This window comes from Martes martes, assembly GCF_963455335.1.
Source record: "Martes martes genome assembly, chromosome: 8".
NCBI lineage: Eukaryota > Metazoa > Chordata > Mammalia > Carnivora > Mustelidae > Martes > Martes martes.
Window position 1 is genome coordinate 99,406,492 of NC_137895.1, and position 14,199 is coordinate 99,420,690.

The 14,199-nt window shown below is 37.9% G+C and overlaps 1 protein-coding gene and 1 pseudogene across 2 annotated transcripts in view; both read left to right on the forward strand.

The window, feature by feature from the left end:
- LOC308347143 (ankyrin repeat domain-containing protein 26-like) overlaps positions 1-14,199 on the forward strand; it is a gene marked incomplete at both ends in the record, with an annotated part of 252,683 nt that overhangs the window by 157,307 nt on the left and 81,177 nt on the right. The gene's annotated exons all lie outside the window — the stretch shown is intronic.
- On the forward strand, positions 928-8,195 carry LOC308348009 (RAD51-associated protein 1-like; annotated as a pseudogene). The gene is made up of 2 exons: positions 928-1,027; positions 7,630-8,195. The product of its transcript is annotated as an RAD51-associated protein 1-like (transcript).

The window sequence follows — 14,199 nt, forward strand, 5'->3', positions numbered from 1 at the left end:
TGGGAACTCTATAATACCTTCCTGGTACCATAAACAAATGGCAAGCAATAAGAACTGGAAAACTTAGCTAGTATGCAGCAATACCAGTGAGACTGTTTTTTTTCTTTAAAGGTGACTGTCCGTGGTACAGAAATCAGAAAAGAAATGCTTTGAGAATCATAGGTGGTTTTATATATTGTTGTATCAATAAGATATCATTAACAACTTCATTTCTCATTAGTTAAAGAGAGTGAGATATGTTGACTTTATTAGAACAATGTTTTCTTCTGTTCGGTGCATAATTGTCATGATACTGTAATTTTGTTAGAACACGACACTCTGTTGCCATTAGTAAAAAGATTATCATAATAAAAATTCAAATGGGGCAACTCTGAGGCTCAACAGATTATAACAAAAGCAGAAAAATGGTTCACAGTAACAAAAATGCTACCACTGCTCCCTAGATGTGGCACCTAGTGCATTGTACAATCTGACATGTATGAAGGAACCTTTAACTTAGTAGACTTATCAAAGAAAATCTATAAGTTGGTTTGGTTTTGCAATTTATTCATTTTCATTTGTTCACTTAGCAAATAACTATCAAGTGTCCTTTAGCCACTAAGTGTTACTCTGATATAGAATACAAACATTCAAAAAACACAATCCCTTCCCTCCGGGAGTTTGTTATTATCATTGTCATTCTTATTATTTACTCTGTTTTTACTACTCTATTTTTATTATTTACTCTACTTTATTCCGTGCTTACTATGTGCCAGAGTCCCCTAGTGCTTATAATTACCATTGTTATGTTTTTATTGGTACTTAATATGTAAGTCGATAGTGACAAGTTAGAGTTTTAGAAGAGTGGGTAGAATTTAAGGTAAGTATGCAGACCGAGTATTAAGTTTGCCAGGTAAAGAGGCAGAAGAACCATGTTTGGCAGGAGAAATGTCCATCAAGATTACATGTTTTGCACAGGGAACAGCAGTGCAGATGCTCAGATGTACGAGTGAACTTTGGAGCACTTACGAGCAGTTCAATTTTGCTGGTACAAAAAGTGTGCTATGGGAATGGTTGGAATGAGTGAATACTTAGCTAAGGCAAGCTAATGAAAGTTTTTCAGTACCATGGAAAGGTGTAGCTCTTAGGTTGTAGACCTTGGCAAATTTATCAGGTTGAATGCTTTTAGCTGCGAATAACAGGTGACTTATAATAGTGACTAAAATGGGGCCACCTGGGTGGCTTAGTCAGTTATGCATTGACTCTTAGTTTTAGCTCAGGTCACAGTCTCATGGGTCATGAGATCAAGCCCCACATCCCACTGGGCTCCGTGCTCAGCATGGAGTCTGCTTGACGATTCTCCTCCTCTGCCATTCCCCCCGTTCGTGTACTCTCTCTTGCATGCGTGCACTCTCTCTCAAATCAATAAATCTAAAAAAAGCAAGCCAAACAAAACAGTGACTAAAACAGGAGGAACCAGAATTGTTTTGATGGTTCAGTGATGTCACCAGGATTCCAGTTGTCTCTTTTTAGCTTTGAGGTTGGCGGTATTTTATATTTCCTTTCCTGATTGGCTAATTAGCAACAGTTCGAGGCATATTCTCACATGACAATATTCAATGACTGGAAGGACTGTTTTTCTTTATATGTTCCTTTTATTTTTTTTAAAGGTTTTATTTATTTATTTGACAGAGAGAGACAGACAGAGAGGGAATACAAGCAGGGGGAAGCGGCAGAGGGAGAAGCAGGCCTCTTGCTGAGCAGGGAGCCTGACGTGGGGCTGGATCCCAGGACCCTCGAATCATGACCCAAGCTGAAGGCTGAGGCTTAACAACCGAGCCACCCAGGCACCCCTATATGTTTCTTTAAATAGGAAGAAAACTCAGAAGCTTGCAGTAAATTTACTGTAACATCTTATAAGCTAGGTTATATCACGTGCTTGTTCCTAAACCAGCCGCTGGTAAATCAGGTACTGTGATTAGCTTAGAATAATCATTTCTCCTTTTGAAGCTGGGGTAAGGCCACCTTCTTCGTCTTTGGGACAATAAATATCCAAATAAAGTTGTGGTTCTCCAGCAAGAATGAAGACTCTGGCATGGTTATTGGGGAGGGAGCCAGCAGTACTTGATGCAGGGATTCACTGGAGAATGTGAAGCAGAAGGGTAGCAAGATTAGATTTGAATTAGGGCCTTCTGGTTGTGGCACAAAATAGGGATCACCAAGCTTTTTCTCTAAAGGGCCAGATAGTGAATATTTTAGGCCCTGTGGTTTCTCAACTGCAACTACCATTATAGTGTGAAAGCAGCCGTAGCAATACGTAGGTGAATAGCAAGAACCAACCATCTGGTCCTGTAAATAAAGTTCCATGGGAGCACAGTCACATGTGACTGGTCCGACTTGGCCTGTGGCCATAGTTTGGTCACCCCTCATGTGGAGGATAGATTGGGAAAAAAAACATGTAAAGAGACTGGAAGATAAAGGACGCTTCTATTTCCTTAGTCTAGTATCAGTCCATTATGAAATGTTCACTCCTCTATACTGAAAACCTCAGGAGGCCCAATTAATCAATTTACAATGTTGTTCTTTTTCTAGGCCTTATGTCTTTCTCATTTTTTTAATTTAAGACTTTTTAAAAGATTTTATTTATTTGCGAGAGAGCACAAGTGGGGCAGAAGGGCAGAGGGAGAGGGAGAAGGAGACTCCCCATTGAGCAGGGAGCCTGATACGGGGCTTAATCCCAGGACTCTGAGACCATGACTTGAGGTGAAGGCAGACGCTTAACTGACTGAGTCATCCAAGTGCCCCCTTTCTCATTTGTTTTGCTTAAAAATTTTTTATTCATTTAAGAAATAACAATATTAGTTGGTGGCTTTTTTTTCCTTCTGGAAGTCATCAGTTAAGAGCTCATGCTTGCGTAGGGCAGTGGCAGGGGAAATATAAAGCAGAGATAGAAAAGAGATATAGTTAATACAGTTTCATGATTATTAAATGTAGAAAGGGGAGAGAGGGGGATGCCTGGGTGGCTCAGCCATTTAGTGGCTGCCTTCAGCTCACGTCATGATCCCAGGGTCCTGGGATAAAGCCCCGCACTGGGCTCCCTGCTCCATGGGAAGCCTGCTTCTCCCTCTCCCACTCCTTCTGCTTGTGTTCCCTCTCTCACTGTGTCTCTCCCTGTCAAATAAATAAAATCTTAAAAAAAGGGTGTGCCTGGGTGGCTCAGTGGGTTAAGTATCTGCCTTCAGCTCAGGTCATAATCCCAGGATCCTGGGATCGAGCCCCGCATTGGGCTCTCTGCTCAGCAGGGAGCCTGCTTCCCCCTCTCTCTCTGCCTGACTCTCTGCCTACTTGTGATCTCTCCCTCTTTCTGTCAAATAAATAAATAAAATCTTTTAAAAAAATCTTAAAAAAAAAAAGGTGGGGGGGGGGAGAGAGGAAATCTTAGAAGAGTTATACGTTTCCGGGTTGTGCACTAACATTTAAATGGGCCATGAAGAATGAGTAGGACTTTATCGGAGTGCAGTGGGAATAGGGACGACCAGGTATTTTCTGTATATGTTGAATTTGATGGAATATCCATGTAGTATATTTTCAGTAACTGGGTAATTGAATACTAGGAGTTTCTAGCTGGAGATAAGAGCATCAAGTTTGGAGGTGCTGATTTGAAATAATCTGATTAGAATTATTAGGCAAAGTCATAGCTTGGACAATGATTGAGCTTGTCCATTATGGAAAAGATATAGAAAGGGACGAAGGCCATTGAGCAAAGCCTGGGAATACCAATATATAAGGGTGGATGGAGGTGTAAGACTTAGTAGAGAAGACTGAGGAGTGGCTGGGGACACATAGGAGAGGAATTAGAGGAAATGTTGTTGAAAAATTTTAAAAAAAATTTCAAGGAGTTATTAACTGTATCAAATAAAATCACTAAAAAAAGTTGGATTTAACTTTTAAAAGCTCTCTGGTGGTAACCTTTTCAAAAGAACCATTTTTGAGTTGTAAGGTCTGTTATTTATGTGATTGGTACATTCTTTGTCCAAATATGGAAAAATAACACATCAAGTAAGGTCCTCCCTAACTTTCTTGTAACTGCAGTATCTACCTGGACAGGGTCAAGGGGAAATAGTCAAGCCTGGTGAGTAGACTGGCCAACATTTTTCCATAATTGTCAAAACCTAGGGGTCAAGTGTGAGGAAAAGTGTTGTCTTTCTTACCTGTTTCGTGTAGAGATACTTGAGCTTTTCTTCAAGTCCCTGGTACACTCTCCTGGATGAATACTAGGACAAAAATCTGGAAGCAATAGGCAGGAAGCCACTGTCAGGCCCTATCTCTGATATGGAATCATGATGCAGCTGTATTTTGACAGTTTTAAATTTTGATCAGAAATACTTTCTACAGACCAGCAGTTTGGGAGAAACTGACCTCTTTTAAGTATTTTATTGCAGAAAACTAGTATAGTATCAAGGAGAAAATATAATGTGATATGCTGAATATACTAGTTCTCACTTGCTCGGGATTCTGTGTCAGTAAAAAAAAGTCAGTACTGGACTATTTTTGTTGGTGCTGTCCCTCTCGATCCTCTTTCATTTGCCTTCTGATATCTCCACTTTCACTGCTCCTTCTGAATTTCATCTCTAAAGAAAGCGCTAAGGGAAACTGTCTTGGAATCTATCACTATTGGAGCACATTTCTACCATATGTATATTTCCTTCTAAGGTAACAGGCCACCCCATCTCAAATGTATTTCATATTTTGTTGTTTCTTATGCTTAACTTCTTTGTACCTGTACCACAGTGACAGAGTTAGTGATGAGGCTTGGCCAAGATTGAAAGCATTTTCTGGATTGTCGGAAATTTTTACCTGATAACAGTTTCAATGTGACATGCTTTTATATTTTTTCAGAAATTGGTAAACTGTGGCTTAACAAGAATATGTGGCCAATTAGATTGACAGGTTTTTAACCATCTGTGTATATGAGATAACTCACTTTGTTTTCCCCCAAATGAGTCCTGTTGATCTTTAGTGATCAAATCCACTATTTTCAGGGTGGAGTGGATAACTCATCCTACATTTTGAATGTAGTATTTCTGAGTTTTTGACCAGTTTGTCAACAACTGCCTTTAATAGGTGAACTATGTTTCTAATTCTATAAGAAATTAAGAAAAAGAGTGGAAACAAAAAACCTCTATAATCAATAGTTGTTATTATACTGTGTATGTTAGTTACATATTTTTCTATAATTATCCCAGATACCTTATTGATTCATAACTACAATAAAAGTGAATTAAGCCCTATTTAGTTGGAGAAAATTTATGTGACCTTTTAGTTTTTTTATTGGAACTTTTATACTGTAGAACACATTGATAATCATCAGAATTCTCTTTTTTTCCTAATTAAAATACAATTGTTGCTTGTTTCACATTATTTTCTGACATTATTTCATCTATTCCTTTTATGCCTTTATTCAAATGGATCTAGAAATAACAGGAATCTCCCAGGCAAATACTAAGAAAAGCAGATTCAAGGAAGGGTGTTCTGTGAAATAACCTTCTAACTGTAATCGTGTGTTAAAACATCAATCTTAATCATAAAAATTGCATATGATGCACTTGTATTAGAGGCTCCCAAAATAACACCCAGATTTGGTTATTCACTGGAAGAACTCACACGTCTCAGCATATTTGTACTCATGCGTGCGGTTTATTTTGGTGAAATGATACAAAGCAAAATCAGCAGAGAAAAGGTGCATGGAGTGAAGTCTAGAGGAAGCCAAGTGCAGGCTTCTAAGAATCCTCTGCCTATGGGTGTGCTTAATTCCTCCAGCATCAAATCATGACAACTCATGTGACATGTTGTCTGCCAATACAAGAATCTTATAGATACTCAGTGCCTGAAGTTTTCTTTAAGTGATAATCATGTAGGCATCTTCTCCCTAGCATATATCAAAATTCCAGGTTCCCAGAAGGAAATCAAGTAATAAGTACTTGATAAATCATCTGGTTTGTACCAATACTTAGCAGTCTCAATGGATACCTTTTTTATTCCCTTCACATAAATAGGCCTTATTTTTTTACAGCATTTTCAGGTTCATTGCAAAATATAGCAAAAAGTACAGAGAGTTTCCATTTACCGCACGTTCCTCTACACGCATAGCCTTCCTTGTTGTCAACATCCTGAACCACAGAGGTACATTGTTATATTTATATTAACTCATCTTTATCATCCACGGTCCATAATTTACCTCAGGGTTCATTCTTGGTGTTGTACATTCTATGGGTTTTAACAAATGTGTGATGACATGTATCTATCATGTGGTATCACATAGAGTAGTTTCACTGCCTTAAAAGTACTCTGTGCTGTGCCTGTTCATCCCTCCCTTTGCCACAACCCTTAACTCCTAACTTAAAAAGTTTTACTTTCACCAGAATGTCATATAGTTGCAATCATACAGTGGATATCTTCTTGAATATTTAAAAAATTAAAATTCCGAGGTAATTGAATATACTGATTCAAGATAATCTTTGTCCTTTGTTATGTTCATCAGTGTAGGATCTGATGACATATGCCTCACAGACTGAAAAAGTGTGATTTCTACAGACGTTTGTCACATAGTGGGGAGGGTTGAGAACAATGACATCATATCCTACTACCTAGCACTAATCATTGGTACCATTGTGGTCTAAGAGGTGGATCCAGATAGACTCTCCAGCAATGAAAGTAGGTCGTCTCAAGAGGTTATACTTTATAGAACCAGAATCACTAAAAACTTTCATCCTTACCTTGCAATTGGAAATAAGGCCAGAGAGAGTCTGTTTGCTGTTTTGCCATGCTGCAAAGTACAGTGGCTGTAGACCAAACTTTTTGATGAGGTGTTTCACCCCAAACTTAACAGCCCCTGCTGGAGATCTGGAGAAGTTCTGTTGTGTTACAGCAAAATAAATACAGTCTTTTTAAACTGCGCCTCGTAGTGAAAGTCCTGAAGAATCCAGACATTGTCAGTCTATGATGATGATTCTGCTAATGACACCATTTTCTGTCAGTCTCAAGGGTTTGGTTAAAATTGTGGTCATTATAAACATCCACTTGTAGGTATCAAATTCTGACGGATACCATTCTTTTCTTGCATTTGGTAAATGTAGAGGAGAAAGTAAGATTTCTTAGTGAGTTAACTGCCTGCCAATAGTATAATTAATATTCACTCCAGCGTGGTTGCCAGGTATGGTCCTGAAGAATACTTTTTAACACATCATCACAGCACAAATATCCTGTATTTTTCCGTTGTTGATTTAAAATATATTTTGCTTTTTTCTTTAGTGGCGAATAAGACTTCTGAAGAAGACTCTTTAAGCAGGTAGGATTTTTATGGATTTTTTTTTTTACAAATTCTGTGTTAACAAGGGAATGCAGAGAAAAGCATTTGTTGAGAGTTCTACTGTGCGCTAGGCACTATATTATGTGCTTGACATTTATTACTTATATAGTCATTACAATAGCATCACAAAGTAGCTGTGCTGTTACAGCCTATTTTTTATTAATTAGTCAGCTGTGATTCAGGAACGTTGATTAATTGACCTGTGATTCCATAGTTAAAGAGTAGCAGACCCAGAAACTGCCACTGCTGCTAACAAGAGCTTGAACGCTGCGGATTTTCAGTCTTGGAGGGGGCCGTGGTGCCCCCTGTGAGGCATGAGAAACTAGTCAGTTACTCATGGTTTGAGAATTCTGACAGCGATGATGACTTTGTTTCGGCAACCACACCTTTGAATAAGAAGCCCAGAACAACACCGAAGGAGTTAATGCTAGAAACAAGGAAACCTAAACCGAAGAATCTCCAGAAAGAAGATACCCCACTACGAGAGAAAGCCCCGGAAAAAGGGTGGCTTTGGGTGACGAACTCTACCAGCGAGACTTAGAAGTGGCGCTAGCTTTATCAGTGAAGGAACTTCCAGCGGTCACCATTGACGTGGGAGAGGCTCAAGATAAAAGCACCAAAACAATGTGGCAGCAGCGAAATTGGGACCATGACAAAGGCTCCCCATCTCTCCGATGGCAGCGTAGCCAGCGATGATTTAGATTTGGGTTAGCTTACCGAGGAAGATGATGTGTACGGTGCTCACGGGAAAGGAAAAGCAGCATCAAAAGCTGTGGTACAACAGAGGAAGATTCTTTCGGAGGGCAGTGATGGCGATAGTGCTGACGACTCTGAACCCATGATTTGACTGTCAGCCTGTGTGACTCCCACATTCATTCTTTTGTCCCTCAGCAGCACTGGGGTTAAGATACAGATCCTAGTCAGATCAACTCAGAAAGTCAAATTTAGTTATGTGTTTACTGATTTAGAGTTTTCTTAAGAAACCAGGTTAGTCCAAGCATTTGTCCTAATATATTTGACAACTAGTGATAACTAGGGGTAATTAGTGCAGTGGCAACTAGTCTCTTGTTTTTACTGCCAAAGATTTTAGGATGGCTCTCATTACCTATAGTACACAGCTTTTACATAAGCAAGACCTAATCAGGCAAGTTCTTAGATATAGGGATGTCTGCTCTCCTTGAGATGAATGATTTTTCCGGAAGTGATGGATATGTAATCTAGGTGTAGGCCATGATATGTTAATTAATTTTATCATCTATTTAGAGGATATTTCTAAATGATTCTCTATTTACTGACTTCCCAGTCTAGTTTTCCCTTTAGGCTAGTTCCCTTGACCAGTTCCTTGAAGCTATTTCTTTTTTTGTAGATTTTTTTCCTTTTCTCCATTGACTTTTCTATAATCTTTTCTTTTTTTTTCTTTCTTCTCTGCTTTTCTTGGTGTTTCTTTAATTCCATTAATTTTTTCCCTTTCTGCCAGCTAAATATTCTCTGTTTTTCTATAGACAAAATCAAAAGCACATAGAATTTCAGGATTTTAGGACATCTTAGAGATGAATTGATCAAAATACCCTCTGGTACTACAACCTGTGTTTAACATCCTCACCAAGTGATTATTTAAATGGAGAATTTGAAACACAAAACAGATTAAAGTGACTTATTTGGATATGATAAGTGACAGAAGTGAGATTTACATTCAGGTTTTTTCCTTTTTTTTTTTCATCTTAATAGGTGAATGTTTTAATAATAGAAAGGTGGGGAGTGGGTCTAGTGAACACAGTGAAGGTGCGTAAGGAAGGAATTGGCAGGAGAGGCCAAGTTTCAAGAATAACAACACTGGGTTGGATAGGAATGAGAGTTTTAGAAAAGATGTCAGAATATTTAGGCTTATGATAAGTTAGATAAAGATGGATTACAGAAATGAAGAACACACACACACAGAAAGGAATGAAGGACACAGAATATTGGGAGTTGTTTAGAGAAGCGTATTAAAATAGAGGGTTCAAGAGAATCATGAGCAGTTTTTTTGTTGGTTGGTTTAATTGAATGAACTAGCATATTTCAGGTTTTCTGTTGAGAGGTATTAAAATCACTTGAGCCACGGGGAAGGCTTTTTACAGCATATAGGAATGTGATATCATCTACTTCCACCCCAATCTTGGCTTAGATCCTCTCGATTAATAGGGGAACGGAGATTCTGAACTACACGGATGTACGGCCCAAGGTAGCGGTCTCCTCACTCCACCTCTTTTTCTAATTCTCTGATGTCCTTCCCATGTACCTGTAGGGTTTGGTGGGCTAGGACTGGCTGTCAAATCAGTAACAGAGCTTCATTTGGGTAGTTGGTAACATGTCTACATTGAGATGATTACATGGATGACTGAAAGTCTGTTTAGCTTGTCCTCCAGGAGCAGGAAATGGCTCCTACTCTTGGTCATTTGATGCTGTGCTTGTTTTGGGAATCTGCTTTCATAAGCTAAAGATTTAAAAGGTTGGAGGGTACCACTGAGCCCTGCAAAAGAGGGATCTAAGCTCACAGAAAGAAAATATTAGGCGGTGTATAGGGAAATAGAGGCACAGCTACCAGGACTCTATTTTTATAGCAGTCTCTCTTCTTGGGTATCTCAGTGCTTAGGAAGGTTTTTAAGGTCTTGCTGGTTCATGTAGATCTAAATAAGGCAGGACCTGTGTGGGGAAAAAGTTGGACCTTATAGTTTTTAACCTCTCTGGGAACAATACTCTCACTAATAACATAAATTCGTTCTTTAACATTTGTATATTTGTTTGTTTATTTTGTTAAATTGAAGCATAGTTGACACATAATGTTATGTTGTGTTTCACGTGATTTAAGAACTCTAAATGTTACACCATGCCTACCACAAGCGTAGCTACTATCTCTTACTGCATGATGCTATTACAATACCATTGACTGTATTCCCTATGCTGTACTTGTATCCCTGTGACTTACTATAACTGGAATCCTGAACCTCCCATTCCCCTTTATCCATTTTGTCCATCCCCCCACCCCCTTCCCTTCTGGCGATACAGAATTCTCTCTGTTTCTGGCTCTGTTTCTGTTTATTTTTGCTTTTACTGCTCTTGCCTCAGGAGCAGTAAAAGCAAAAACAAACTGTTGGGACTACATCAAAATCAAAAGCTTTTGCACAGTGAAGGAATCAATCCACACAACGAAAAGGCAACCTATGGAATAGGAGCAGATATTTGCAAATGACATAGCCAATAAAGGGTTAGTATACAAATAAAAAGAATTGATAGATCTCAGCACCCAAAACATAACCCAATTTAAAAATTATCAGAAGACACGAACATACATTTTTCCAAAGAAAATATAAGGATGACCAACAGGCACATAAGAAGATACTCAGCATCACTCATCATCAGGCAAATGGAAATCAAAACTACAATGAGGTACCACTGCACACCTGTCAGAACGGCTAAAATAAAAAACACAAGTAACAATGTTGGCAAGTATATGGAGAAAAAGGAATCCTCTTGGATTATTGGTGGGAATGCAAACTAATGCAGCCACTGTGGAAACAGTATGGAGTTTCCTCCAAAAGTTAAAAATTGAACTATCCTACAATCCAGTAATCACACTATTGGGTATTTACTCCCCAAAATATGAAAACACCAATTCGAAGGGATACATGTACCCCTATGGTTACTACAGCATTAGTTAACAATAGTCAGCCCAAGTGTCCATTGATAGATGAATGGATAAAGAAGAAGTGGCATATATGTATATACAATGGAATATTCAGCCATAGAAAAGAATCAAAATTTGCCATTTGCAGTGAAATGGAGGGAACTAGAGAGTATTGTGCTAAGCAGAGTTGTCAGAGAAAGACAAATACCATATGATTTCACTCATATGTAGAATTTAAGAAACAATAGAAATGAGCAAAGAAAAGAAATAAACAACAAAAAACGAGAGACAGACAACCAAGAAACCGACTCTTAACTATAGAGAACAAGTTGATGGTTACCAGAGGGGAGACGGGTGGGGGAACGGGTGAAATAGGAGCTAAGGGTTAAGGAATGCACTTGTGATGAGCACTGGGTGATGGAATTACCAAATCATTATATCGTATACATGAAACTAATATAGCACTGTGTGTTAATGATACTGGAATTAAAATAAAACTTAATAACAAAAACAGAGGCCAAAGTTCAATTACATCAAGAAACTTCATTCAATAAATAGATAGCTGACCTTTCACTCCATTTTTCTTTTTCGTGAACTTATTTTTGTTGTGTATTTTTGTTCTAAAGTATTTCCGATAAACCTCGTGATGATAATGCTTCGTGGCCTACATCAGATGATGAAGACTTAAGTTTGAATACGAAGGTAATGTACTCTCCTGTGAAATTAATTTTCCTGCTCTGAATTTTGTTTAGTGTATTATTTACTCTTAAAATTTAGCGGTGGCCTGCCTATCATCATTTTATGTTTGAAGTGGAAAGTTGGTCAGAACAAACCATTTTATAGAAATATGACAAGTTGAATTTTTTTTTTTAACTCTCTTAAATAACGAAGGTGGAAAAAATGGGCTGGAAATGTATAATGACAGGAAAATTATATTGGCAAAAGCTTTCCCATGATGGAGGGAATATGACATTTGGTCAAGGATAAGGATTCTTACTGTGAGTTTTAAATTATCTTATCATGACTTTTCTTTCTTTTCTTTTCCTTTTTCTTTCTCTCTCTCTTTTCTTCTAACATGACTTTTATAATACTCATGCCTAAATGAATCTTTAGTGGACCCAGTTATTTATTGAAGATTGTTTTTTCTTGGACATTTTTTATTTTGGTAGCATGTAGTTTTATGAAAGAAGATTTTTTTTTTTGCTATTTCTATCCCTTGTTCTACATTTAGACCAAAATAAGATTGGAAATTGTGGAAATTTAGAAATTTAAATTATCTCTCAAAATTTATATTGCAAAGGCATTCTACTGTGTTTTCAAAATAATTCCATAAAGAGTATAGTTAAAACTCTTTATCTAAGTGAAGAATACATGTTTTGCCTAAAATAATAATTAACACTAGAAGGACAGGTTTTCATGCCCATATGGTAAAATGTCTAATTTCAGGAATCTTTTTTTTTTTTTAAGATTTTTTATTTATTCATTTTTCAGAGAGAGTGAGCACAGGCAGACAGAGAGGCAGGCAGAGGCAGAGGGAGAAGCAGGCTCCCGGCTGAGCAAGGAGCCCGATGTGGGACTCGATCCCAAGACCCTGGGATCATGACCCGAGCCAAAGGCAGCTGCTCAACCAACTGAGCCACCCGGGCGTCCCTAATTTCAGAAATCTTTTATAGTTTTTAAAAAAGATCTACTCATAATCTTTGTATCAACTTCTAAGATTTAAACTTTCAGTCACTTTATATTTATTTAAATATTCATTTTAAAGCTCCTGCATCATTATAAGCTATTGGATGTTAGGAAACACAATTGTGCATCTCCTGGAACACCTAGAATAAAACCTTGCCTGAAGAAGCAATTTTAATATTTTTTGAATGTGAATTAATGAACAGACAGATGGAATTCTGTATAATGGAATGTTATAAGCAATGTAATGTGCATAATATGCCATAATATAAAAAATTAAAAAATACATAATTTAAAAATTTATATCCTCTTCTCATGTTTAGGATTTATAAGTGCAAATGAATTATGTTGAGGAAATAAATAAGAAAGAAGGTTACAGTATATTTTTTACTATCCTCTAATTGTGAGCTTAGAATTTTAGAGAGACTGTCTTTTTTCCCCTGCTTTGTTGAAGATTATTTGACCATAGAGTTGAGGGTCCATATATAGACTCTATTCTGTTCCACCGGTCTATGTGTCTGTTTTTGTGCCAGTATCATGTGTTCGTCATCATTAGCTATCAGAGAGATTCAAATCAAAAACACATTGAGATACCACCTTACACAAGTTAGAATGGCCAAAATCAACAAGACAGTAAACAACAAGTGTTGGAGAGGAGAGGAGAAAGGGGAACCCTCTTACACTGTTGGTGGGAATGCAAGTTGGTGCAGCCACTTTGGAAAACAGTGCTACCCTATGACCCTGCAATTACACTACTGGGTATTTACCCCAAAGATACAGGTATAGTGAAAAGAAGGGCCATCTGTACCCCAACGTTCATAGTAGCAATGGCCACAGTTGACAAACTGTGGAAAGAACAAAGATGCCCTTCAACAGATAAATGGATAAAGAAGATATGGTTCATATATACAATGGAGTATTATGCCTCCATCAGGAAGGATGAATACCCAACTTTTATATCAACATGGACAGGACTGGAGGAGATTATGCTGAGTGAAATAAATCAAGCAGAGAGAGTCAATTATCATATGGTTTCACTTAATTGTGGAGCACAAGGAATAACACGGAGGACATTGGGAGATGGAGAGGAGAAGTGGGTTGGGGGAAATAAAAGGGGGAGACAAACCAGGAGAGCGGTGGGTTTTGGAGGGGAGGCAGGTGGGGGGTTTGGTTGAGCCTGGTGGTGGGTATTAAGGAGGGCACCTTTTCCATGGAGCACTGGGTGTGGTGCATAAACAATGAATTTTGGAACACATGCACACAAAATTAAATTTTAAAAAATTTTTGATAAAAATTCCTCAACTTTTTTTCTTTAACCCCATCTGTGTCCCATTAGATATATCCTTTCGATGTATACATTTCTCCTTAGAATTCTTATTACCAATTCTTTCTTCATGTGAAAGCTGATGTATTAGAAACATTTTGTTTTAAAAATTTTTCTCTCTAGAGATAATTACGGCTTTCAGGTAGTGATAGATGGCCACTAATTGAACAATTTACTTTA